Source organism: Chanodichthys erythropterus, chromosome 16 (genome assembly GCF_024489055.1).
Source record: "Chanodichthys erythropterus isolate Z2021 chromosome 16, ASM2448905v1, whole genome shotgun sequence".
Classification (NCBI taxonomy): domain Eukaryota; kingdom Metazoa; phylum Chordata; class Actinopteri; order Cypriniformes; family Xenocyprididae; genus Chanodichthys; species Chanodichthys erythropterus.
Genome location: NC_090236.1, coordinates 10,316,538 through 10,342,876, shown reverse-complemented (window position 1 = coordinate 10,342,876; position 26,339 = coordinate 10,316,538). Strand labels below are relative to the sequence as shown.

Sequence of the window (26,339 nt, the reverse complement as noted above, 5' to 3'; positions counted from 1 at the left end):
CACACTCCGCTGTCGACATGATTAACGCTCTGATTCTCTCTGGGATTTTACTTTACATCTCAGGTAAAACAAAACTATGATTCTGATTTAAAAAACATTATTAAACTATTGTACGGTATGTTGTTAAATTGTTAACATTGTTTAACTTGAATTCTTTAAGCTATAATTCTACTGTATAGGCCTATATTTACATCATGTGCGGTTTGTGAGTGTTTTGTGTTTTCTCCTCTACATTTGTACAGGTGCTGCTGAAGTTAATATAACAGTGAAATCTAGATCATCTGGCATTATTCCATGTGTGTATGAAAAACAACACAAAGAAAACCGCAAATATTTGTGTAATGGGACACTTTGGGATGCTTGCCATATATTGGCATATTCAAATGAGATGGGAAAATATTCCATCACTGATTATCAAGACCAGAGTATTTTTACGGTGCGATGGGACAGACTGGAGACCTCGGACTCTGGAAAATTCTGGTGTGCTGTGGAGATTGGTAACAATAAATCCCTACACGCTCATTATTGTTTGAATCTTTTAGTACAACCAGGTAAAGAATATCTTTCCAAATTACATTTTTTTCTGAGAAACATGATAATACATTTTTATTAAAATAGAATATAATATAAATATGAAACAATGTAGCTATAAGGAATGTTATAAATAATGTAAATAGTGCTGTTGTTGGGTTTAGTGTGATAGATATTTATTTCTGTACACACATGTAAAATGAACTGAAAAAGAAGAACATGTTGTAACACCTATCCTGTTAACTTTTATTTGAGTGCTACATAAAATAAGGGACCAACCAGATATATCTTACTCATGAGTCAAATGTATTAAACATAGTCACACAAAACGTTCATTATTCAACCTGACACCAATCTCTGACATCAAACAGTTGGAACCAGAGGATAAGAAATACGGCGCAAAAATAGAGCGTTGCCTCTAGGGCACCTCCTCAGGGCTCACGGCAGCAGAGGCGGAGTTCTTGCCTGAAGCCTGTTGATAAGAAGGTCAATCTGAGGACCATCCTTTAGGCTAAGAAGGCTTCAGGGAAGAGGTCAGAGCCCTGGCAGGACCTCTGGGGGCTGTCCCCCTTGCAGTGCAGCAGGGGTTCCAGAGTAGGGTCCGGTAATGAAACAGGGAGTCCGGGGTCTACTTTATAGTTCCAAAAAAGAAATGGGGGGTTACATACGATTTTAGATCTACGACACTTGAATCGTTCTCTGAGGTGATTCAGGTTCAAGATGCTCGCAATTCCTATCATAGTGAATCAAATAAGGTTCCACAACTGGTTTGTCACAATAGATCTAAAGGGATGCATATTTCCACATATTCATCCTTCCATCTCACAGGAAGTTCCTGAGGTTTGCTTTCGGGGGCGAAGCGTTCCAATATTGGTTTCTTCCATTCGGCCTAGCACTCTCCCTTCGCACATTTACCAAGTGCATGGATGCAGCCCCGCTGAGGCTTCAGGGCATCCGTGTGCTAAATTATATCGACAACTGGTTTATATTGTCTATATTGTTCCTCTTCGAACCTCTTGAGACAACATCAGCTAAGATCCTGATGCTTAAGATTACTTTTCTCCTCACTATTACATCTCTTAAGAGAGTGGGAGATCTCCAGGCCCTGTCTATATTTCCTTCATGCCTGGAGTTTACCCCTGGGGGAGTTAAAGCCATCCTGCATCCCAGACCTGGCTACATGCCTAATTGCCCGTCCAATTTGGCATGGTCTACGGTTCTGCAATCATTTTCTTAGAGAAGTTAATTTACTGAAGGCTACCAGGAAAGGTAGGCAACTAAGTTTATTGAATTGATTCACATTATGTGCATTTATTATTAATCATATGCCTAATATATGATGAAAAAGGCTTTGTTATTGTTTCCCTCACATTGACAATTAGACTACTACTGATTATTACATGAATCACGTTAATTATAACTACTATTCAAAATGGCAGAATCAGACTGAAGTTTATTAGTTTGTATCTCTGATTATCTTTGTAGGTCATTTAGCACTTCAAGCATAAAAGAGTTATCAAGAAATTAGGTAGTTTAGCTACTTAATGAGAAACAGGTGCTGTGCAATTTCATACAACAATAGACTGTTTTATGAATAATAGACTATATTAGCAATTATTTAACAACCTTAATCATCAACTGTATGAAATGTCAAATGACCTGTGTAGGTCTGGGTTGGGGCAAGTGCGTTAAATGTGTTACATTTTTTCACGCATTATTTTTTCCCCTAATTAATTAATCTAAGTAACATGTTAAAGCCCTAATTTATATATATATATATATATATATATATATATATATATATATAATATATATGCGTAGGACCATAAAATGTTAGTTCTAAATTTGCATTATTTTCTTATCTCCTCACACCCTGCACACACAGACACAACATCAGCGCAAGATGTCAGTCTTTCACCAAGCACCGCAACCGAAACAGCAGCCGCCTTTTACAGTTCCTCCTGCCATGTCTTACAACTATCAATGCAGAAACAAAAGCTGCTGCTCTCCTTTTTTTTCTGAAGTATCTATGTGCGTTCATATGTAAATTGTGCAAGCTTATTTTGTCCATTAGATTGAAAGATCTTGAAAAAACCCACACATTTTCCTGACCATAGACCATCCCCTGAAGGAAATCAGGACAGAAGTGGTTGAAAGTGGACAAAAAAGAGACGAATTAAAACACCAGGTGTAAATGGTTACGTGTCACCCTTGTGTGGTCCGATCGACCAAAATGCAACACCAGGTGTAAACAGGGCCGGAGTTTGTTTGCTCCCTGCTGTGTACTTTCATGTGTTTCGGAGGCGTAGCATTGGAGAAGCTCTGAAGGGAGGTTGGGATTTTATGCTTTCAAATCTAGCTCGCCAATAGCCTCTCTGAAAATTGCCTAACCTACCTTTAAGTGGTATCAGTGCAGCAGACAATTTTTGGATCCAGAAATGGAAATTATGTTATTTTGAATTTAGCCACTGTCAGAATATTCATTACCTGCGCATCGGAAGAAAATAGAGCCGGTTTAGGTCAAAGTGTTCCCAACAGTAGTAAACACTTTACAATATCAAAGAATATAGATATTTAAAATTCATAAACAATAATAAACCAATTGACTGACAAATTGTATTGTGCTTTTGATTGTTTTCAGCTCCTGATGTGTCTGTGGTGAGCAGCAGTGTATCTGGACATGAAGGTGGTAATGTCAGTGTCCAGTGTTTCTACACTTCTGGATATCAGAATAAACTCAAACTGTGGTGCAGATATAAAGATCAGAGATGTTACACAGTGGGGAGGACTAACACATCCCAGAATTCATCAGTCCAGATCAGTGATGATGGGAGAAGCTCCTTCACTGTGCTGATGACTGGACTGAGACTCAGTGATTCTGGTTGGTATTACAGGAGATCTGCAGGTTCCTGTTCAGCTCATTGTCAATGAACCCAAACATGGTAAGATCACAAATCAATTCAGCTATAAAAACAGTGACACTCTTAATGCACTAAAACTAAACTCATGTTTTTCTCCTTTCAAGCTGTGACAAATATTTCTACAGCTCCACCATCTGACTCTGAGACGGACAGGTGTAATTTTTGACATTTTATATATTTTTTTCTCTTTTTTTTACTTTTATTATGCAATAAAAGTCATAATCGTGACATAAAAAGGCTGAAAATGTGATAAGTCAAAATTATAACATGAAATGTCAATTATGACAAAACGTCAATATGAGATAATTATGACAAAATTGAAATTATGTCATTAAAATGTATGAAAAAAGTATAAAATCATGCTTTAAAAGTAAATCATGTAAATTATAATTACGTTATAAAAGTCTAAGTCAAAAAGTCTAAATTATAACACAATTATGATTTATCAAAGCATTTTTTTTTCAACATGACAATACTCTGATCAAACTAAGAAACTTCTCTGTTTTTTGTTTCAGCTATGATGCTGACTCAAGATCTGAGACACACACGTAAGTGTGAACATTTTTATTCAGTCATTCATAACAACCGATATCGATACCGAACCTATTACACCAAAGTAAAATTATTTTTATTTGCAGAGATGAAGCCCATTCAACTCAGAGACTATTGCTACAGAAATACACAGCAAGGATGAGCAAAACAAGTATTTAAAGGGGATCTATTATGCCCCTTATGTTAAATAAGTCTCTGGTGTCCCCAAAATGTCTGTGACGTTTAGCAGAAAATACTCCACAGATCATTTATTACAGCTTGTCAAATTGTAAATCCTATCCAGTGGTTGAAAAGAAAGGAGTAAACATGATCACTAGTAGGTTGTGACGGCTGTCAATCAAAATGTGGAGCGGTGATTCATTCCATGTTTCAGAAAACAAATGGATAATTCGGTAAATTAAAATTTTGGTGGCATAATGGCAACAAAAAAGAGAAAATCTTCTTTTAGTTAAGACTGGGCTCAGATATACCTGTGTGAGGCCGATAGAAGGGATTCCGAAAGAGTGTTTTGCAGTCTATGTAAAAGCAGCTTTTCTATTTCACATAGAGGAGAATATGACGTTAGGCATCACAGCACATGTGAATCACACAAGAAAAGGGAACAACAGAAAGAAACGTCCAAGTCAATGCTGCCTTTGGGCTCAGTGATGTTGAATTTAAACGATAAGTAAAAGTTATTTTACATTGTGATGTAATGGTGTTTTCTGGAAGGGACTAAATAAGAACAAAGTATTTTTATCAGCTAAAAGGCAGAATACAAATGTTTTTATTAAGTTAGAAAGACATTATATAACAGTTTCAGGTTATGATTTAGTGTTGGTAACATGTCCCACATTGTCCCACACAAACTTTTTTTGTGGGACATCGTTTGATGGTGGTCACCCTATTCAAACTGGAGTCGGACACTGATAGAGAGAGAAATTTCAACTTTTAGAATACAACTGGATGTTTCTGAATGGTTAGTGGATAAATTTATGTAGTTGTTGTGGAGTTGATTCAACTCATCGACTAGCATGTGCTGTTGTTAATCTTTTGTGCAAATCCAGTGTTGAATTGACCCTCATTTGTGAAGCAGTCTGCCGTAAAATGATTTGCGCAAATCTATAACACTTTACTGACTTTCTTTGCCACATTTCCTTCATGATTGAAATTCAACCACGGTTTCCTCAGTGACTTAAATGCAGAGAGTCTATGGAAACTCTTACAGTATGTCCATTGGTAAATCCAATAACAGACATTGTATATCTCCAGCTGCTACAGCAAGTAAACAGAAATGGCGGACTGCTGCGGCTCTCTCAGGGCAGTATATGCTAATATGGCAGATTGTCACCAGTCATGGGCGGGGCATCTTCCTCCTCTTATGAAAGAGTGGGGGAAACCTGGAACCGCATGTTTAGAGAGACTGATTTATGGGGATTATAAAAAAAGGAGTGGGTGGATTTTTACCATTATAGTTTACACACTTTTGACACACATCTGTGTTCAAACACCTTAAAGTAAATTTTGCACAATAGGTCCCCTTTAAGGCATGTAAATGAAGTCATTTGCATTGTTTTAATTGTATCTCTAAATTAGAAACAAAGCTTTAACAAATTAACTTGTTGCACATTAAAAGTGAAAATAGTTCTGCATGATAAACACAAATATGTCTCCATCACTCTAGGCATGATGGGATTCTGCTCATGAGTCTTGTAGCGATGCTCGTGCTGTTGCTGCTTGTTTCTCTTGTTGTAATAGTAACCTGGAGACTGAGAAAGAAGCCGGGTGAGTATTCTCTTACTTCTGGAGAACTAACAGTATTTTATGTGATTCATTTACAGCTGCTTCATAAATAAATCAATAAATGGACATAAATAATATATATAGATTTGAGTTGAAATTTTATCATTACAAAAGAAGAAGGAGACTAAAGTGACTTGAGAGTCATCAAATTTGCACAATTATAGGAAATTGGCTTCCGGGACTAAAACACAAAAACAGGACAAATATACAGTTTAGCATCATGATAAAAACACAATGATACAACTGACCAATCAGAATCAAGTATTCCAGAGAGCCACATAAAATAAAAAGTATTTTATACCTTTTGTGTATTTCATTCATAAACCCCTGGCAACTTTAATTGTATAATCTGAAAAAAAAGAAGAAAAAAAAAGGGGTTTATGATACAAATTTACAAATTTTAAAAATACAAACCATTTTGGATCCCCAAAGAACCTTTCAGTAATCATTTCTTAATGTTATAATTTTGTTGTGAGTGTTAAGAGCATTTTAAAAATCTAAAGAACCTTTTCTGCAATGGAAAGATTCCATAAAGGTTTTTAAGAGTGTCCATGAAAAATATTGATGTTTAATCTTCATATTTCACTCTGACAGAGAGGGGTCACATTAGAGAAGAAGAACATTTCAGCAGCACCAGTAATGCAGTGAGTATTTTACATAGAAATCAGAAATCTTCAGAAAATAATCTAATCTGTGTTTGTTTGATTCAGACTCCCTCTGAAAACCAGATGGCATCCAGCAGTTCAGCAGCTGCTACTGTAAGTCATCTCAGGGGCGTAAATTTCATCGGACAGTAGGGGGGGACAATAAACATAAAATTTCTCAAGAGCAATTTTTGAAGGGGACACAAATAATACAGCCACAATTTTACTTATAAAGGATATATGCAGGGGTTAAATTGAGCCGGGGCCGTCTGGGGCTAAGCCCCGGGACATAGGCTTATCAGGGCTCGACATTAACGATTAATTTTTTGAAGGGGCAAGAGAAAGAGAGCTTTACTTGTCCTGATTAAAACATCAATAACAAAAAGTTAGGGAATCACCAAAATGCAAGCATGATTCTATTACATTTAGTGTAAGTGGCGATTGATAATGGATAATATAAATATTAATAAATATTTTATTAATGAATGATTCAGCGTTTTGAACGAATCGGTTGAGTCAAAGATTCAGTAATAGCCTATTCCAAAACACCTGCCTCATTCTTGAATGAATCAGCCATTTGAACAAATCGTTTGAATGAATGACTAGGACAGTCACTTGCCGCAACCTACTACCAGTTCAGTTTCATGTTTAAATTTTCCCAACACTTCTTCTTTGTATATTCAAAAATATTTAAAGAATATCATAACATTATTTAATGCAGTTGTAATTTTTCAGTGTAAATTATTTAATTTGATTCATAACAGTCCTGCTTTATTTTTCTTATTGAATTTATTGATCAAATGTAAAAAAAAAATGAAATAAGATTAGGGGAAAAAATGCCCTTGGGGTAAATATCACAAATATGCAGATATAAATATGCAAAAGCTGACGGAACACTGTTGAGTATATAGCTTCAGAATAAATTATATTTACACAAAAAAAAATCAAATTTTTTCCAGACAACTTTTTTGGTCGGACAAGTGACCAATTTACTTGTCCAAAGGACAATACCCTGTATTTTGTATTGATATGCTCTCCTTTAGGCCTACAGAAAGATTTTGTTATCAGATGTAGCTTTGCACACTGCCAACATCTAGAATGATTTTGATCTGCATTTTAGTGTTCATAGCAGAGGGCTCTGTCGACTTATTTTTGGTTTGTCAATTGATAAGATTTTGTAGGCTTTGCATACTCATGTGCACTCGTCGAAAGCCTGAAATTTAACCACTGGATATATGTAACGTAATGTTACACAGAAGAAAACCTTACTACTATTATTAGTGTAGCATGTAGACTGCCATTATGCTCAATGTTTCTCAGGCATTATTTGAGTGTTTTGATCTATGTGCTGTATTTGATTTCTGCCAAATTTAGTCTGTAGAGTCTCTGTCTCCCTCTTCTGGTGTTGTTTAGGACCTACAGCCTTCTAATCTTAATAAGAAGCCTTAAATCCCTCAGATTGTGGAGTTCTTGGGGAGGAGAAGGCGAAGAGATTTGCTGTGTTTAGATGATTTGTGCGTTGTTACTGTTGAAGGAATGAGTTTGATTTTGTTGAAAGGTGTGTTACCAAAAATAAATAAATAATCCAGAGTAGACAAATGCCCCCTTTGGGCTTTATTTCTTTTATTTTCAAGGTGTAAGTGAAGGAGGGCTCTTTAGAGTTACGTGTCTTTTGGCTCTTCTTAATATCTTACATATTGTGCTTTTTGGATTGAAATATCCAAAAACCACTAGAATGTTATATATTTTGTTAAGTTGATACTTGCATTATCCCAAATGTTTCCAACAATTTTAACCAGTGTAATGGACTGTGATATATCTGTGTTTCCTTCAATTTATATAGTGCCTGTTTTATTAGACAGGTGAGCAACTGTTTGGATACCTTTATCAACACTAACAACTAACAAACCAATTGTTATATAGCTCAACCAGAGGACTGTTTCATAAAACAAGATTAGAATACGAGACAGGATTAGTTTGGTTATTCAGACTTATTATCAGTGAATTCTGTTTCATAAAGCAAACTCAAATTAGTTCAAACTCAGTTACTCTGGCAACTTATGCTGAGAAACTAACCTGGTCTGGGGCAGTCTGTCAGGGTAAGCTGAGCTCCTCAACACTGACAAATAGGAATGCAAATTATATTACAGCTGACTCTCTCACATAGCCTAATTATTTGACTTTATTAACCATATGGTCCAACAATAAATAAATAAATAAATAAATCTTATTTTCCTGAAGAATTCTGACAATTGATCATGCAGACTTATTTATTTAATAAAGAAGCATGTCAAAAATATTCAGGAAAATAAGATTTTCTTATCAAAGTGATAAAATGTTGTTGCAAAAATGAGTACACCCAGTTACTGAATAGAGCTAAATGAAATAATAATTTAAAAAAAAATGGTACAAGTTTAAGGAAATTTTTGATTAAAAGTATGATGAACCAAAACATTTAAAGAGTAAGTAATTTCTTACAAATTAAGTGTTATATAGCCACTTAATCATTTTAAGACTTAACGCTGACAACAATGGAACCACTTGTGAGAGAACTGTCAGGAGACTTATTTCTTGGCACAAAAGAGGACAGATTACCATTCATTGTTTTAAGTGTGAAAATATAGCAAAAGTAACACAGAAATTCAAAATCAATGGACCTGGGACAAGGCCCCTGAAACAATCAGGCCTTCATTTTAAGCTTTCATTTAGTGATGAGGGATTTATTTATTTTTATTTATTTATTTATTTTTTTGCTATACAAAGAACAGGAGAAATACCAAGCAAGCTTATATGAATAACATGCAACATGCAAAGGTGTCAGAAAACATTATATTTAGTTTAAATATTGTTTTTTTTTTTTTTTTTTTTTTTTGTAATAAGTATGCAGAGTATCCTAAATTGTATTTTTTCCCCACAAGGGAGGTGTGAAATATATTTCATTTTATACATTTTTGCTTTCGCAATCCAGAAGAGAGGAGCTACTGCGTGCGCAGCCACTCGCATGAAAGCCCTGTTTAATGGTGACGATGGAGGAGAGAACTAAACAACTAAATGTCTGCTTACACTATTAGGCCTGTGATATTAAAGGTGCTAAAGAAAATGTTTTGTTTTATACATTTTTGCAATATTACTTGAAACTGTCTTTACTAACTGATAAAAAAGTCTATTTATTAGGTGCACTGAAAGGAATAATATTAATATACATCATCTGTGCACGAGGTAGGGCCTTAAAAATATCAGCCAACCGTTTACGCGTAAACGATTGGCCCTCTGGCTTGTCAATCACTGCCATTACGTTCCTTGTGAGAGACGTGCGCGGATTGGCCCTCTGGCTTGTCAATCACTGCCATGATGATCCATGTGAGAGACGCGCGGCTGCGCGCTCCAGTAACTTTCCACACTCCACAGGCGCCGCATGCAATGTTTTTGTCAGGAGACAGGAGTAACAACTGCAGATTATGAGTTACCTGCGGTGAGTCCGACATAATGAATCCACTAAGTGTGTGTGCGGCTTTAAGTGTAAGGCCGATTATGAATGTAAATTGATACTTATGACTGATCGCGCTCAAACGCGTCCAGTCAGAGCCAGTTGCTTTCAGTCTGCGATTACAGTCGGTGTTCAAATTCCATGTGAAAGTATATAAATCTGCTTCAGGAGCAGGAAACAATTGCTGTATGTTGAGCATAGTCAGAATGTTTTAGCTAGTTGTTAAATGTGTGCCCGGCTTAATAACACAGTGAATGCCGGTGGTAAACACTCGTGTTCCAATACTCGTGCACAAGTTTTGGGAGGCGTTCCCTCTAGATGAGCTGTGAAGGAGGGGGGCTGTTCTTACCCATGCGCTCATTTCAAAAACTCAGTCGACAAAAAGAACCTCTTTAGCACCTTTAAGCTAATTTTATTTTTGATTTCAATTTTGGCTTCCAAGGATCAGACAGAAGATATCTGAGGTAAAACTATTAAAAACTAGTTTCGTCTAGTACACCTTCATTCTCTTCACAGCTGTGTGCGTTCCTTCCTCACTAAACCCAAACTTAATGTCAGAATCAAATGTAGTCTTTACTGTTGCTATATTGCAGTAAATGTTTGATAATCATTATTAACATTGAAAACGTTGAAAGCACAATAATCCGCGCAAGAGACGCTGTTCCTAAGGCTGAATTGTGTGTGCAGCGCGTGGTCCAAAATGGATCGCAAATCGACAAACAAATTACACGTTGGGCTTCAGGGGCACGTTCAAGCGATCAAATACACACAAAAATGTGTTAAAATGACCGGATTGGAGCGTGTTTAGCTACTTAAATGAACAGCTGGGAGAAAATCCGATGTGTGTTAAAGGGATAGTTCACCCAAAAATGAAAATTTGATGTTTATCTGCTTACCCCCAGGGCATCCAAGATGTAGATGACTTTTTTTCTTCAGTCGAACGCAAATTAGGATTTTTAACTGCAACCGCTGCCGTCTGTCAGTCAAATAATAGCAGTGATTGGGAACTTGAACAATAAGAGTCGAAAAACCTCCATAGACAAGTCCAAATTAAACCCTGCGGCTCGTGACGGCACATTGATGTCCTAAGACACGAAACGATCGGTTTGTGCGAGCCGCAGGTTTTAATTTTGATTTGTCTAAGCAAGTTTTATTTACTGTTATAGTTGAAGTTCCCATCTACTGCTATTATTTGACTGACAGACGGCAGCGGTTGCAGTTAAAAATCATAATTTGCGTTCGACTGAAGAAAAAAAGTCACCTACATCTTGGATGCACTGGGGGTAAGCAGATAAACATCAAATTTTCATTTTTGGGTGAACTATCCCTTTAATATCTATTGTCTTAAAGTGACAGCAGTCACCTTCTGACGATTGTGTCATCAATGTTAATCAAACAACAAAATGCAAAGAGAAAATCACTCACAGCTCTTCATCTGAATATATTTAGCTTTAATAGGCATTAATCTATTTACAGTATACTGTGAAAACCATGCAGTGTTATTACATTTGGTTACTTTACTTAGATTTCTTTTATAGTCTAGGCCTATATTACCTGAACACATGAACAAATGAAAGCACTTTATTTAATTTGTATCTTTGTTTTTAATGTATTTGTCAGTTTGTTTTACTTTGTTTCTTTGTTCATGTTCTTACTGTATCTTAAATAAAAGACCAAAAATGCCGGACACTATATAATATAAAGCAAAGTTAATTCAGCTCTTTTTATATATTATATTATATTATATTATATTATATTATATTATATTATATTATATTATATTATATTATATTATATTATATTATATTATATTATATTATATTATATTATATAAAAACAAAAAGTACCGATAAGAATATTCTTAAAGTAACGGATCGATAAGCAGTATCGGTAAGAGTAGTAATACCGTTAAAACCTTAACAATACCCAGTGCAGAAAATGATATGACAACAATAAGGTCTAAATGTAACTGGCCCCTCTAACAGTACAACTGGCCCCAGCTCACCAGTAAATTGTATGGCTCCTACAATAAATGTTGTATTGTCTTATACATGTTTTATTTTACCAGTTGTAGAATCCAACCATGTAGTTTTCCATTTTATGCAACATTTTTTACACATTTATTAATAGTTAATTAATAATTAATAATTAATAAATTTAAGATCATCATGTTTGCGGTGAACAATACATTTCAGACCTAGTGGAGTAATAGTATGCTAATAACAGTATCACTCCATAGGTCTGAATTGAAATATATACAACATCTACTTGATTATATGTAAGCCAGGGTGAAGTTTGTGTGAAATGCAGATCTACTCTAAACCTGAAGAACCTAAACCTTCTATGATATACACTATTAATGATGAACGCTCAAATGTATGTAAACCAGACACACTCTAACATGATTGCGCTGAAATATGACATATTGACATGTATAAGATTTGATGAATCATATTCATGTTTAATTACAATCACTATCTCCACAGGATCCCATCAAGGACATAACCTACAGTACTGTTGATGATGCTCCTGGGAGAGAAGCTGTAAGTTTTACAGACTTATATTATTTCATGGATTTATTGTACAGTATATTGAAAATTATCTTGCTCTTCCAGAAGCCTCCAGCAGGTGGAACAGTATACAGCACTGTGGCTCAACTCTAGTCTCAGAGGTCTCAGAGGTCACACCCAGTGTTGCCAATTTAGGGATTTTATCATAGATTTAGTGACTTTCCCACCCCTTTTGAGATTTTTTTCAATAGTTTAGGGACAAATCTAACAGCTTCTTGGACAAACCTTATCTAGATTCTTATTTTGCCCACAGATCTCTGCTCATATTTATATAGATCAATGAATGTGCCATTTAGTGACATTTAGCTACCAGTTTTAGCTACTTTCTATTGAAAGCAGGTGGCAACACTGGTCACGCCCACAGACCGCTGGCTTCCATCAGTCTGAATGTGTGATTACACGCGACTAGCTTCACACTAACAGCAAAAGTGAGAATAATACAGGAACAGACACTTCTGACCGTGAACAGAAGAGCTTGTTTTACATTTAAGCTTGTTTTACATCAACATCTAACAGATCCACAGATACAAACACATGAAGTTAACATTACATGTTTGCTTGATCCACGTAAAAATGGGAGCTTGTACAATGTAACATTTTAATCAGTAATTAACAACACTCTCTTTTTTTTTAGTTTTTATTAAACAAAAGTATGGAGTAAATGTTGTATATCAAATATCTGAAGAGAAGCTGCTGATTCAGATTATACACTGCTGTCATTTAACTTGTACTAACTTGATGAAATCAAATTAGCCACAAGTAAAATGTTGATTTGTTATTGTGTTGTGGCTAGTTTGAGTTTCTGCTGCAGCTTATTAACACCTATGTGGTTTCATGCGATATTTCTGCTCTGAAACAGGAGGAAACAGAGAGACACTGCAAGAAGTGACCAGCTCCTCTCATTCTCTCTCTCTCACACACACATACACACACACACACTCCACTGTAGACATGATTCACCCTCTGATTCTCTCTGGGATTTTACTTTACATCTCAGGTAAAACAAAAATATTATTCTGTTTAAAAAGCATTATTATACTATTGTACGGTTTATTGTTAAATTATTAAAACATTTTTTAATTCTTTTTAATTTTAATTTTTGAATTCTTTAAGCTATAATTATACTATATACATTAACATCAGTACATGTACAGTTTGTGAGTGTTTTATGTTTTCTCCTCTACATTTGTTCTTCTCTTCAGGTGCTGCTGGAGTTAATAGACTGAAACTTAATATAGCAGTGAAATCCGGATCATCTGGCATTATTCCATGTGTGTATGATAAACAACATAAAGAAAACCGCAAATATTTGTGTCAGGGGACAGTTTGGAGCTCTTGTAGTATATTGGCATATTCAAATGAGACAGGAAAATATTCCATCACTGATTATCCAGACCAGAGTATTTTTACAGTGCGATGGGACAGTCTGGAGACCTCAGACTCTGGATATTACTGGTGTGCTGTGGAGATTGGTGGTTATGGCACTCCAGACGCTGGTTATTATTTGTATCTGACGGTACAACCAGGTAAAGAATATCTTTCCAAATTACCTTTTTTTTTTAGTCTGATAAACATGATAATGCATTTTATTAAAATAGAATGTAATATAATAATGAAATAGTGTAGCTATAAGGAATGTTACAAATAATGAAACAGTTAGAGTTGTTGCTTGGTTAGATATGATAGATATTTATGTCTGTGCACAAGTAAAAAAAAGAGAACACGAATTGAAGGTGGTTAATAATGAAAAACCCATGTTGCACCAACTATTTTTAGTTGCTGAGATATCATGATTGTTCTTCATTTACTGTCGAGCATACCTGCTGGAGTGAGATTTTGTCAAGGGTGATCAAAATTATGCCGCGCACGCAGCCAAACAAGTTGGTGGCTCAGATATCAGAGAATTGGAATTAATTTGATGTTGTACCCTGCATTCTGGTGGTTTGTGGGGAGGCCCAAGGCCGTTGATAGGGGCAGCCTACTGGAGATGGACAATACTGGTTACATTCTGTAAAGCAGACATAGCTGAAGGTCCACCCCCATGAAATTTTGGATTAAGTAGATGTGATTTCCTGCATTATAGTGGATTTTTGGGTGGTCTGCTAAAGATGTAATACATGAACTTATTCTGATTAATGTATTGACTTGTAAGGTCATCTAGACTTGAGCTGAACATTCAGAAAACTATTGTTGTGCCTAAATAACTGCCTGTGTACCACAATAAAGCCTTATTCATAGAGCAGTGTTTAAGACCTAGGTAGATTGATTATTTGGATTAGAATGGAATTAAACTAGCCTATGTTTTGAATAATTGTATTCTTAAGAGCACTTGATGATTTATGTTCAGCTAAAAAAGACACAAGATTAGTTAGAGAGGGACATTATTCTTCATTCAAAGCCTCCCACCACACGGCCCATCAGAAACAAATAAAGTGCAACAAAAAGTACTTAAACAGTACGACTTTTTCAAGCAATAAAACAGATGAATGCATTATAATAACTAATAATAAAATAACTAAAACTGACACATAATCACTATCAGATGTAGAACAGAAGATGGGTAAAGTCCTTGTCTATGATCTGTGGGCATGGTTATACCGGCCTGTGGCCTTCTTGGAGTAAGGTGACCAGATTTCTGAAATGGAAACATAGACATTTCCAATTTGAGTGTTCAAAATATCACCGAAATGCACACTAAACCCACACTACCTTTAATACCACTTTGGAGTGTATCCAGTCATGCACTATGTTCGGGAACTCACATGCCCCGAAATCGTGAGATGTCAAGGAAAACATTCCACTGTAACTTAATCTAATTATATATTACATAGTATTTGGTAGTGAAATAAAAAGTGTTGCACATTTTATTGATGCAAAGATGAGTAGGCTGTGTGTATTTTGAACATCATTTGCAACTGCTTTTTATCACTTAAAAAAGCACCACAATTTAAAATTGTGTCTTCTGTTAGTTACATAGCGACCACTGAACAGATATTTAGAAGTGTATTTTAAACTGCAAAGTACTGAAAATAATAATAATAATAAAAAAAAGAAGCTGTAAACATTTGCAAGTGCAAGACTATAGGTGTGTCCCATCGGGTAATCAAAAGTTCTACACATATTTGCAGTCTTCACACCCACTTGAACACTTGAGCCAAATACAGGAAATACGTCATGTAAGCAGACAAGAAGTGGTCAAGTGCAAAAACTGCAAGTGTGGGTATTTGGATGGCAACTGTACTTCTTTTGTCACATACGCCTGCTGAAGTATGTGATTTCAGACCAAGCCTCTGTTTTTGATGCACCAAAAACAAAGACTTTATGTATAGAAAGATAGTGCAATCAAATAATTATAAATGGGAGAAAGTGCAACACACAACATGACGGAATAAGTCCCGCCTCCTAAATAAAAGAGCCAATCGCCAATTGGTAAAGTCATCTTATCACTGCAGCTGCCGTTAAAAGCTTCTGAGCGTTTAGGACTGCATATGCGCATTGGCTGTTCCAGCCTAAAAAATAAACCTTTTTAATGCTATTTGAGCATAAGAAACCATTTTATGATACAGTTATTTATGATATGTTATTTATTACACCATTTATGATACAGGTGTTGTCAGATCACATTGGTGATTTCAAATATGAAATTTAATTGTAAGCTTGGTGAACAGCTTTGGAGAATTTGATGTGTATCCTTTCAAAGAGATAGAAGCTGTATTTGCATGACTGAAATAGCTGCCCAAGAAGTGTTTCAAAGATGGCCGCCGAGTAAAATGACTTGCCTCACAAGGGATTTTGACTGCACTACATTGAAACAGAAATATACCATAAAACAGTTGTATTCTGGGTAATATTTGTTGTTTTAAGAAAAGAGGCCTATAGACTACTTTCTTGAAAATATCAAATAATACTACCCAGAATGTATTATAATATACAGAATTCATTGTAATATACAGAAGTTATATACTGTAAAAACAATACATTCTGGGTTATTGGGAAAGTAGGCTATAGGCTAATGACAAATAATATTACCCAGAATGTATTGTTTTTACGGTATATTACTGGTTCAATGAAAAACGGTATTTTACTGTGTAAATTTGTTTAATTTTTTACAGTTATTATTTAGAGTGTAAACCATTTGGGAATCGGACAACATTGGTTGTGCTGTATGTTTTTAAGTTACTAAAAACCGACTCCGAGTCATTAGTTCAGGAGTTGGACTGGTTGCGTGTAGAAAAAGCCTATTTCTTTAATGCACTAAAAAGAACCATCTTATAAGAACCATTTGTTCTGGATTGGATTACTCGGTTTGCTGATTCATGTATTTTAAAAAAGCAGTTTAGCGGTGTCAGTGCAGAAGATGCTTTTTGAATTCAAAAATGGAAATTATGTTATTGTAAATTTAGCCGCTGGATTGATGGACAAATCTTATTGTGTTTTTGACTGTTTAAACAAGGTAATAGTTTTGTGGTGATTTTACCACTGTGGTGGTTTTCTACTTTTGTAGATACCTGTTTAGATTTAACAAAATATTTAATTCAAATTTTTGCTATCTGTGTTCAGCTCCTGATGTGTCTGTGGTGAGCAGCAGTGTATCTGGACATGAAGGTGGTAATGTCAGAGTCCAGTGTTTCTACAGTTCTAGATATCAGAATGAACTCAAACAGTGGTGCAGATATAAAGATCAGAGATGTTACACAGTGGGGAGGACTCACACATCCCAGAATCCATCAATCCAGATCAGTGATGATGATGGGAAAAGATCCTTCACTGTGCTGATGACTGGACTGAGACTCAGTGATTCTGGATGGTTCTTCTGCTCAGTAGGAGAGCTGCAGGTTCCTGTTCAGCTCATTGTCAATGAACCCAAACGTGGTAAGATCATAAATCAGTTCAGCTATAAAATTAGTGATGCTTTTAAAGGGGACCTATTATGCTCCTTTTCACAAGATGTAATATAAGTCTCTGGTGTCCCCAGAACGTGTCTGTAAAGTTTCAGCTCAAAATACAGATCAATTATTATACATTGTTGTAAATGCCTATTTTTGAGTGTAAGGAAAAACGGGCTGTTTTCATGCATATGCCTTTAAATGCAAATGGTTTTGAGTATCATCTCTCTCACAGTCATGCTGACGTGACATTGCCATTCTTCATCATCATGAAAATGTATTATCTATTAAAGCCATATCAGTCTAAACTTCTGATATATGATTTTCTGATTGCACACATCAATGAAATACACATATTAAATGATTTACTCTTTACAATTGCTTAACACACATAATTATTTATTCCACATCTAAATAAAAAAAACAAATAACATATGGCTCTAAGAGTGCTTAAACTGTCAAATACAAAGTTATGTAAAAAAAAAACACAGTTCACATAAGCACAGTCAGTTATGTCTGTGAACGTAAACAGCAAGTAAAGAAATCGCAAGTGTATATTAGATCTGTGTATTAAAGTGCAAGCACCGTAATATACAGTACATACTGCTGTATGCTGTTAATATGAATCAAACAACACAATAAAAACAGAAAATCACTCCCTGCTCTTGACTGAATTAACTTTAGTAGCTTTAGTAAGAATACATGTCTTGAATGTTGCTGTTAAACGCTCTGGCCAGGAGATAAACATGCAGACTGTGTACAGCTCACTGAGGGCGGAGTCTATGCTAATAGGGCAGAGTCTGTCAGCCGTCATGGGCGGGGCCTAGGCATTTTGTGACATCACAAATGGTAGAATCTGCAAATGCTTGTTCTGAGACACTGCTTATGATCTATGGGGATTAAAAAAAAGAGGAGTGGGTGGGTTTTTTACCATTATAGGGTGATTGTGTACACACACTGCCAACACACATTTATGCTCAAACTTTATGTGAATTTTGCATCCGAGGTTCCTTTTAATGCACTAAAACTAACCTCATGTTTTTCTCCTTTCAAGCAGTGACAAACCGCCGAACAGCTACACCATCTGACTCTGTGACAGACACGTAGGTGACATTTTTGACCACTTAAAACAGTGGTTTCCAACCTTTTGTGTGGCATACTGTCTGACATCCTTCTGCGTACCCCCTCTCTTCCACTTAGACTGCAGTCACACCTTTTCCATAAGGGACAATATTTTGATTTTTTTACCTTTATAAATATCTTTATGAAATAATGATTCATTTCTATATGTGAAAGAATGAGTTGGGCTAATTAAGCTTATTATCTGTAAATATTAGTTTGGTTTGATTCTGTACTTTAATAAATGACTTTCATTTACTGTTCGTTCTTTTTCGTGCGAATACAATAAATGGCCTTCAACAAAGGTCACAAAACCACCATGAAGGTTTTATGAAAGTTGACTGTTTTCTAACTCTACTGAAGCCAAATAATAGTTTTATTTCATTAACATTAAATGCCTTGGCATTCTGGAGGAAAGAAGTGCATAGAGACGAGTGACAAGTACATTGTTTCTTCTTTGTGAAAGAAAGTCATAAAGGTTTGGAATTTTGAGTGAACATACTTGTCTTTCTCTTTTTACATTGTTTTGCAGGTTCACAACACAGTCATCTGCCAACAGAAATCCTACAAGTTTGAATACATTAGTAAACAGTAAGGAGCAGATTAAATATTTTTAATGTTTAATAACGAATTATGAAATGAAATCTGTACAATCATTTATCCATCAGAAAAGACAATGTAATACTCTGGAGTCAAGCGTTGTTTAGTGCAATTATGTAATAATGACATAAAAGCAGTAGCAAACCATGATTTTCAAACCGTGGCCCTTTCACCACAAAAAGTAAACTCAGCCTAAAATCAGCCTAACATACTGTGTCCTCTTCTATAATACTGCATGTTACCTTTGACAATAAATGCACATGGCAACAGATACTTCCACATCATCAGTGAACAGCAATTGTGGCATTTTGGATTCTATCACCACAAACAAGCAATGCTGATAATAATAAAACATATCATTAGACTGGCACAGCAGCCAATTAAATAACACACTGTATTAAACTTATGATTTGGGAAAATGTAAATACTATGCAAAAGAATTACAGACAATTTTCATGGTTGCTAAGTTAAATTTACAGACTGACCATTAATTCTGCAAAATAACTATGTTCTCAAATACAGCTAAACATAAATAATAGTGATGGAGAGTCGACTCCAAAAGAGTCGATTCCTCGACTCCTAATAGCCTTAGAGTCAAGAGTGGACTATACAGCAAAAGAATCAACTTTTGTATCGATGTGAAGTTTGGGGCAGATTAAACATTGTATGCCTGAGTTACAACAACTTCCTGATTCATGGCACTATCGCATACATTAGCACTTAGCCAAGTGTTGCACGATTTAACGTGTTTCAAGCATGTTTGGTACTTCGTGTTATATTTAAATGTGTTTCAGTATAAAGTATAAAGCATGCCATTTCCTGTTGCTAACAGGTGGCTCTATGAATAACTGAATATTGTCATGTAGATGACGTCTTTAGGCCAGGACTCTTATCAAACGTGAACTTGGGGCAGATTGGACATTGTATGACTTACAACAACTTCCTGTTTCATGGCGAAAACCCAAACTTTGTCAGGCCGCCACGGACACACCCTTCAACGAAAACTCAAATTCTTTGCAATTTAACATCGCTAAGGCCTTTATATTAGACTGACCAAATATTTTTAGGTCTTCCTTTGCCAATTAACTCCAGATGTTCTTTTAATCTTGAAAACAGTGTGCATAATAAATTACCAAACTATGTCTGCCTCATTAATGTTGCTTGTGGTTTCCATAGGGAACAGTGTTTTTGTTGTTGTTTTTCTGATTGAGTTTCCCACACTGGGCGGAATACGTCACAAACTTAGTGATAACAAGCCCCACCTATTAAAGGGACTATATGATTGGTCAGTTTTGCTGTAATTTAAAATTAGTCTCTGAATGACTCCCTATGGCTATAGCAAATGAACTGACAGATTTCCTCAAAGGGATTTAGAAGTTTATTTTCCTCTCTGAGCGCCTTTAGGGCCCTGATGGTTCCCCTGAATTTATGACATAAAAAGTCATATTTGTGAAAAAAGTTCTAAATTATGAGGTGAAAAGTTAAAATTATGACATAAAAAGCTGAAATTCTGACAAAAGTAAAATAATAATAAATCAAAAATAAAGTAAAAAGTAATTAAAAAGTCAAGATTATGAGATAGTACTAAGTTAAGTTAAGATCATTTTATGACAAAAATTTAAATTAAGTTTCCATAACAAACAGCTTCTTTCATTAATGATAACACGAAACTAAGTGTCACGATCACATCTGTTCCTGTCACATCCCAGACTACATTACCCATAATCCTCTCTGCCTATCACATGCACTCACTCCACCAATCACCTGTTGCCACATACAGCCATGCACACTCCACAATAATCACCACACCCAGCTGATACTCATTGCCAGGACTATAAAAGACTCACACACACACCACATCACTGCAAAGTCTTGATTACCCAGTGTGTCATTACCGAGCGTTTCCTTGTTTCCTTGTTTCCTTGTTTCCTTGTTTCCTTGTTTCCTTGTTTCCTTGTTTCCTTGTTTCCTTGTTTCCTTGTTTCCTTGTTTCCTTGTTTCCTTGTTTCCTTGTTTCCTTGTTTCCTTGTTTCCTTGTTTCCTTGTTTCCTTGTTTCCTTTCTGCCTGTGTTTGATCTTGCCTGTTCCTGTTTAATGACCCGTTGCTGCCTGTCCTGACCCTTGCCTTGTATACTGCTCTGCGAATGATATCTGCCTGTCCTGACCATTGCCTGTTTCCTGATTACGATTCTGCCTGTCCCTTGCTGTTCTCGTCTGATCCTGATTGACCCTGCCTGTACGACCACTCTCACTTGTAAATAAATGCTGCACTTGGATCTCCTGCCTGAGTCTCCATACGTTACACTAAGAAACTTGTTTCTCTGTTTCTGTTTTTGGCAGGAGTTATGACTACAGCCTCAATACCTGAAACACACATGTAAGTGTGAACATTGTTATTCATTTATCCATAGCAACCGATACCAAACTGTTACATGTCACTATAAATAATGTTATTTTTAATTGCAGAGATGAAACCAAGCGATCTCTAATTGCGGCCACAGAGACTAATACTACAGAAATGCGCAGCCAGGATGAGCAAAACAATTATTTAAGGCATGTAAATGGGCTTTTGCTTTAACAGATGAACTTGCTATGCATTAAAAGTAAGTATAGTTCTGCATGATAAACACAAATATGTCTCCATCACTCTAGGCATGTTGGGATTCTGCTCATGAGTCTTGTAGCGATGCTCGTGCTGTTGCTGCTTGTTTCTCTTGTTGTAATAGTAACCTGGAGACTGAGAAAGAAGCCGGGTGAGTTTTCTCTTACTTCTGGAGAACTGACAGTATAGTATAGTAATTCACTTAACAAATAAAGGGTTTTTTAAGATTGTCATGAAAAATATTGATGTTTAATCTTCATATTTCACTCTGACAGAGAGGGGTCACATTAGAGAAGAAGAACATTTCAACAGCACCAGTAATGCAGTGAGTATTTTACATAGAAATCAGAAATCTTCAGAAAATAATCTAATCTGTGTTTGTTTGATTCAGACTCCCTCTGAAAACCAGATGACATCCAGCAGTTCAGCAGCTGCTACTGTAAGTCATCTATCTGTAGACATTTACTGAGATGCTGATGGCAATTTAATGATCATCAAATGTGTTTATTCACAGTCTTCTGCCTCAGTGGATGACAATTCAGTGTTATACAGTTCTGTGATCTTTCATAAGGCATTATGTGTCGTCTTTGAATGTTCTGAATGTGTCACACAGTCTGTTTGTCCAATTCAAAAGATAAACTTGTTTGTAAATGATCACACCTTTTTGCATTTCCGTCATGTGACACAGAAATTACACACTAATGATTGTGAAACTGACTTGAGATTCTTAACACTGATCGTGTTTATTCACAGAGTTTATCATCAGTGGATCCAGAGGGTGACGCCCTCTACAGCTCTGTGAAGAAACCTCGCAAGGCTGTGAGTTTATAACATACACACCCTTCTCCTTAATAAACTTATGAGCAATTGAAAGTAAATCATTGTAAATTAGTAGTAAGTAATTATAATTCTAATTCTAGAATTTCTAGATTTAATTTCTCTGCATTTTACAGGTACATTCCAGAATGGATTCTTGACCAAATGGAGGACAAAGACGACACATCAACACTTTAGAAAGAGCTGAAACCTTCATTTTTCTTTTCATGCAAGTCCAAATTAGGCCTACATAAATTGTAGGGTTACATAAATGCAGTTTTGCTAGTTGTAATTAAATTAGAGTTCATTAAAACATGTTATTTTACTTCTTATTTATTTTTTATTCGTTTAATAATTAATTTTAATTGAGGACTTTACGCATTAAAGGTGCAGTGTGTAAATTTTAGCGACATCTAGCGGCGACGTTGCGAATTGCAACCAATGGCTCAGCACCGTGCTCACCCCTTCCTTTCAAAGCACTTTTAGAGAAGCTACAATGGCGACACAAAGACAAAAATGTCGTTTTCTGAGACAGCAAATAACCAGGCAAGCAATGAAATGCGCTCTGTAGAGTCACTTTTGTTTGGCCTTCCCAGGGACGCTGTACTTAGAGATCAATGGTTACAATTTATGTTTAACTCGGTTCCCGAAAATTATAATCCACATGTAAAACATCTCCACGTTATGGTAAGAGGCGTGAGCTTTCCGGGCAAGTTGCGCTAAGCAGCTGTCGAATCACAACACCGGAACCGCTGGCACAATCAGAACTCGTTACGTATTTCTGAGGAGGGACTTCATAGAACAAGGAAGTCATCAGCCCGTTTTATGACAGTGGAAACGGCGGTATACAGATAAGTAAATCTGTAACTATCCTTAAGTTCTGATGTGTAACTTCCTGAACTCTTTTAAAGGTTCACCCGAAAATTCTGTCATCAATTACTCACCCTCATGTAGTTCCAAACCCGTAAGACAAACAAAAATCTTTTTAATGAAATCTGGGAGCTTTCTGTCCCTCCATTGACAGCAATACAACTTTTCTGCCCTCGCCGTCACCACAAGAAAATGCTAAACTTCATTTTGGAAAAATCTTTATAGTAACTGGCTTTCTATTAATGCAATACTTATCATTCTATTACACCACTTTATAAAAATATTTATCTCATCGCTTCAGAAAATTGAGGTTAAACCACTGGAGTCACATGTTTTACTTTTATGAAGATTTTACTACCTTTCTGGACCTTGAAAGTGGTAGTTATTTAGGCTGTTAGTGGAGGGACAGAAAGCTCTCAGATTTCATCAAAAAGAACTTTATTTGTGTTTCAAAGTGGGTGAGGAAGTATTGACAGAATTTTAATTTTTGGGTAAACTGAACCTTTAATATACCTGCATTAGATGCTGTAGTTACCAGCACCGGTTCTCTGTAATTTCCTGCAATTATGTGGACATTATATAGGTTCAATGTTCTAATGAGTTCAGTCTCGTGTATATCATATGATGTATTTATATTATTACAGACCAGCATTAGCAGTTTAATAATGACTTTTAATGGGTACTCATAATTCATGCATCATTTGAGTGTTTTTTTTTTTTTTTCTAATGTGCTTTATTCAATTTCTGCAAAATTTAAAATAAGTCTCTGTCTCCCTCTTCTGGTGGGATCCTCAGCTGTTTAATGGGCTAATGATGTGGGTTGAGATGATTAGTGGAAATAGGTTTTTAAGGTTAATGAGAAGCCTCAAAACCCTCAGATTGTGGAGGGGAAGAGAAGGAGCGGTTGGAGAGATTTTCTGTGTTTAGTGGACTTTATTTTGGGTGACTGTTGTTGCACTGAGTGTGATTTTATTCAAAGTGTGGGATGTTGCCAAAAAAAAAAAAAAAAAAACAATGTTGGAAAAACAAAGGGAGTAAAATGCTTCTCTTTGAGCTTTATTTCTTTTATGTTGAAAGAGTCAGTGATGGAGTCTTTAGAGTTGCATGTCTTTTGGCTTTTATGCCTGGAAAAAAATGTTATTTTTGTTCTTTGAGTATCTGTTTAATGCATGAACAGCTTGCCCTATATGAACCTGACCAGTAAAAAGAAACTGTGTTTGAACTGTAGTCTGTTAATGACTCTTACTTGCATCTGTATTTATTTAGCTTGTTGAATTACTTTAGATTTGAACTTTGGTTTTTATGGTTTACAACTTTATCAGTGAATATTTCATTTTTGAAAATCATTTGAAGACAAATGATTCTGCCATTATGTTTACCAATGGTAAAAAGTACAGATCATTGAACACATGCTGACCACTATAGTGGGGCATGTTGTCCCAATGTAACCTGCCATTTCAAAGCAAAATTTAAATGTAAAAATCTATGAAATGTTAAAGAATGTGACAAACATAAATATTTCGGTCTTCAAATGTTAGAAATGTATCCATTTATTTGATATCATAATTTAAAATGTGTGATAACTACTGTTATAAGAGAGAGAAATTTATATACGGTAGATATTCTTTAACATTATTTTGTGTCAGTGAGAGAGAGAGAGAGAAATATGCCTTTATGAATTAAGGTTCATTAAAGTGTGGTGTGTGTATGTGTGCATGATTTATGCAGACACAAATATGACTCACAAATATAAACCCACACTATATTCACTGTAAGCATATCAAATAGAATATTTGTTGTTGTTGTTGTTGTTGTTGTTGTTGTTCCACAAGACAAACTAAAACATTCCATTTATAATGTCATAAAATATATGACAACATTGTACTGAATTAAAATGATTTGATTATTTACTTACTGCCAATATCCAATCATGGTGCCGCTGCCAAAAGTTTTTCACAGTGACACAAACTAATAAAACAGATTAACAAAAAATATTATTACATTATGAGCTCAAGAATTTAATGTTTTGAGAAAATTATTACATTATGAACATTTTATTGCATTATTAATGTAATACTTATTACATTATGAGCAATTATTACATTATGCTTAGTTATTATGAGTTGCTAAACAGCCCACATAAAATCTCTTGTCCAGTAGGGAACCTGGGTCAATTATTGCTTTGAGTCATTACACCAATCTCTGTTCCACAACTGTTTGTCAGCAAACCTCCACCACCCCATCTCCTCACTTCTAACTATTCCTATCCCAACCTGATATGTGGAAGTACTCTGGGTTTGGGCCAATTACAAGCTTGGAGCCCTACCCTCGGACAACACACTAAATATGCATTACCTTTATTCAGTTTGATTATATGTAAGCCGGGGTGAAGTTTGTGTGAAATGCAGATCTACTCTAAACCTGAAGAACCTAAACCTTCTATGATATACACTATAAATGATGAACGCTCAAATGTAAGTAAACCAGACACACTCTAACATGAAGGCCCTGAAATATGACATATTGACATGTATAAGATTTGATGAATCATATTCATGTTTAATTACAATCCCTTTCACCACAGGATCCCATCAAGGACATAACCTACGGGGATGGCTCCCCGGCCTGAGTCGGGCGGTGGCAAGGGGGGCGTGGTTCAGCGAACGCTGCAGCGGGGGAGAGCATCAGGAGATGCGCGGTGGATGAGTGGGTTAAGCGCAAATAACAAACACCTGTCTCTTGTTACAGTAATTGGCGTGGAGAGAGTATTTAACACCAGGAGAAACAGGAGCGAGTGAGAGAGAGAAGGACTACTGGCTGCCACACTCCTGGAAACCTGCTGGAGCTGACGGAGTGGACTCACGATATTGTTGATGATTATTTTTGTGCCTGTTTGCACGCCTCTTGTTTACGTTTATTTAATAAAAGCAGCCAGTAGTCGCAGCCGGCCCTTGTCGTC

At 35.8% G+C, this 26,339-nt stretch overlaps 1 pseudogene; it reads left to right on the top strand.

The window, feature by feature from the left end:
* Window positions 1–24,881, top strand: LOC137003537 (polymeric immunoglobulin receptor-like; annotated as a pseudogene).
* The last annotated feature ends 1,458 nt before the right edge of the window (window positions 24,882–26,339 follow it).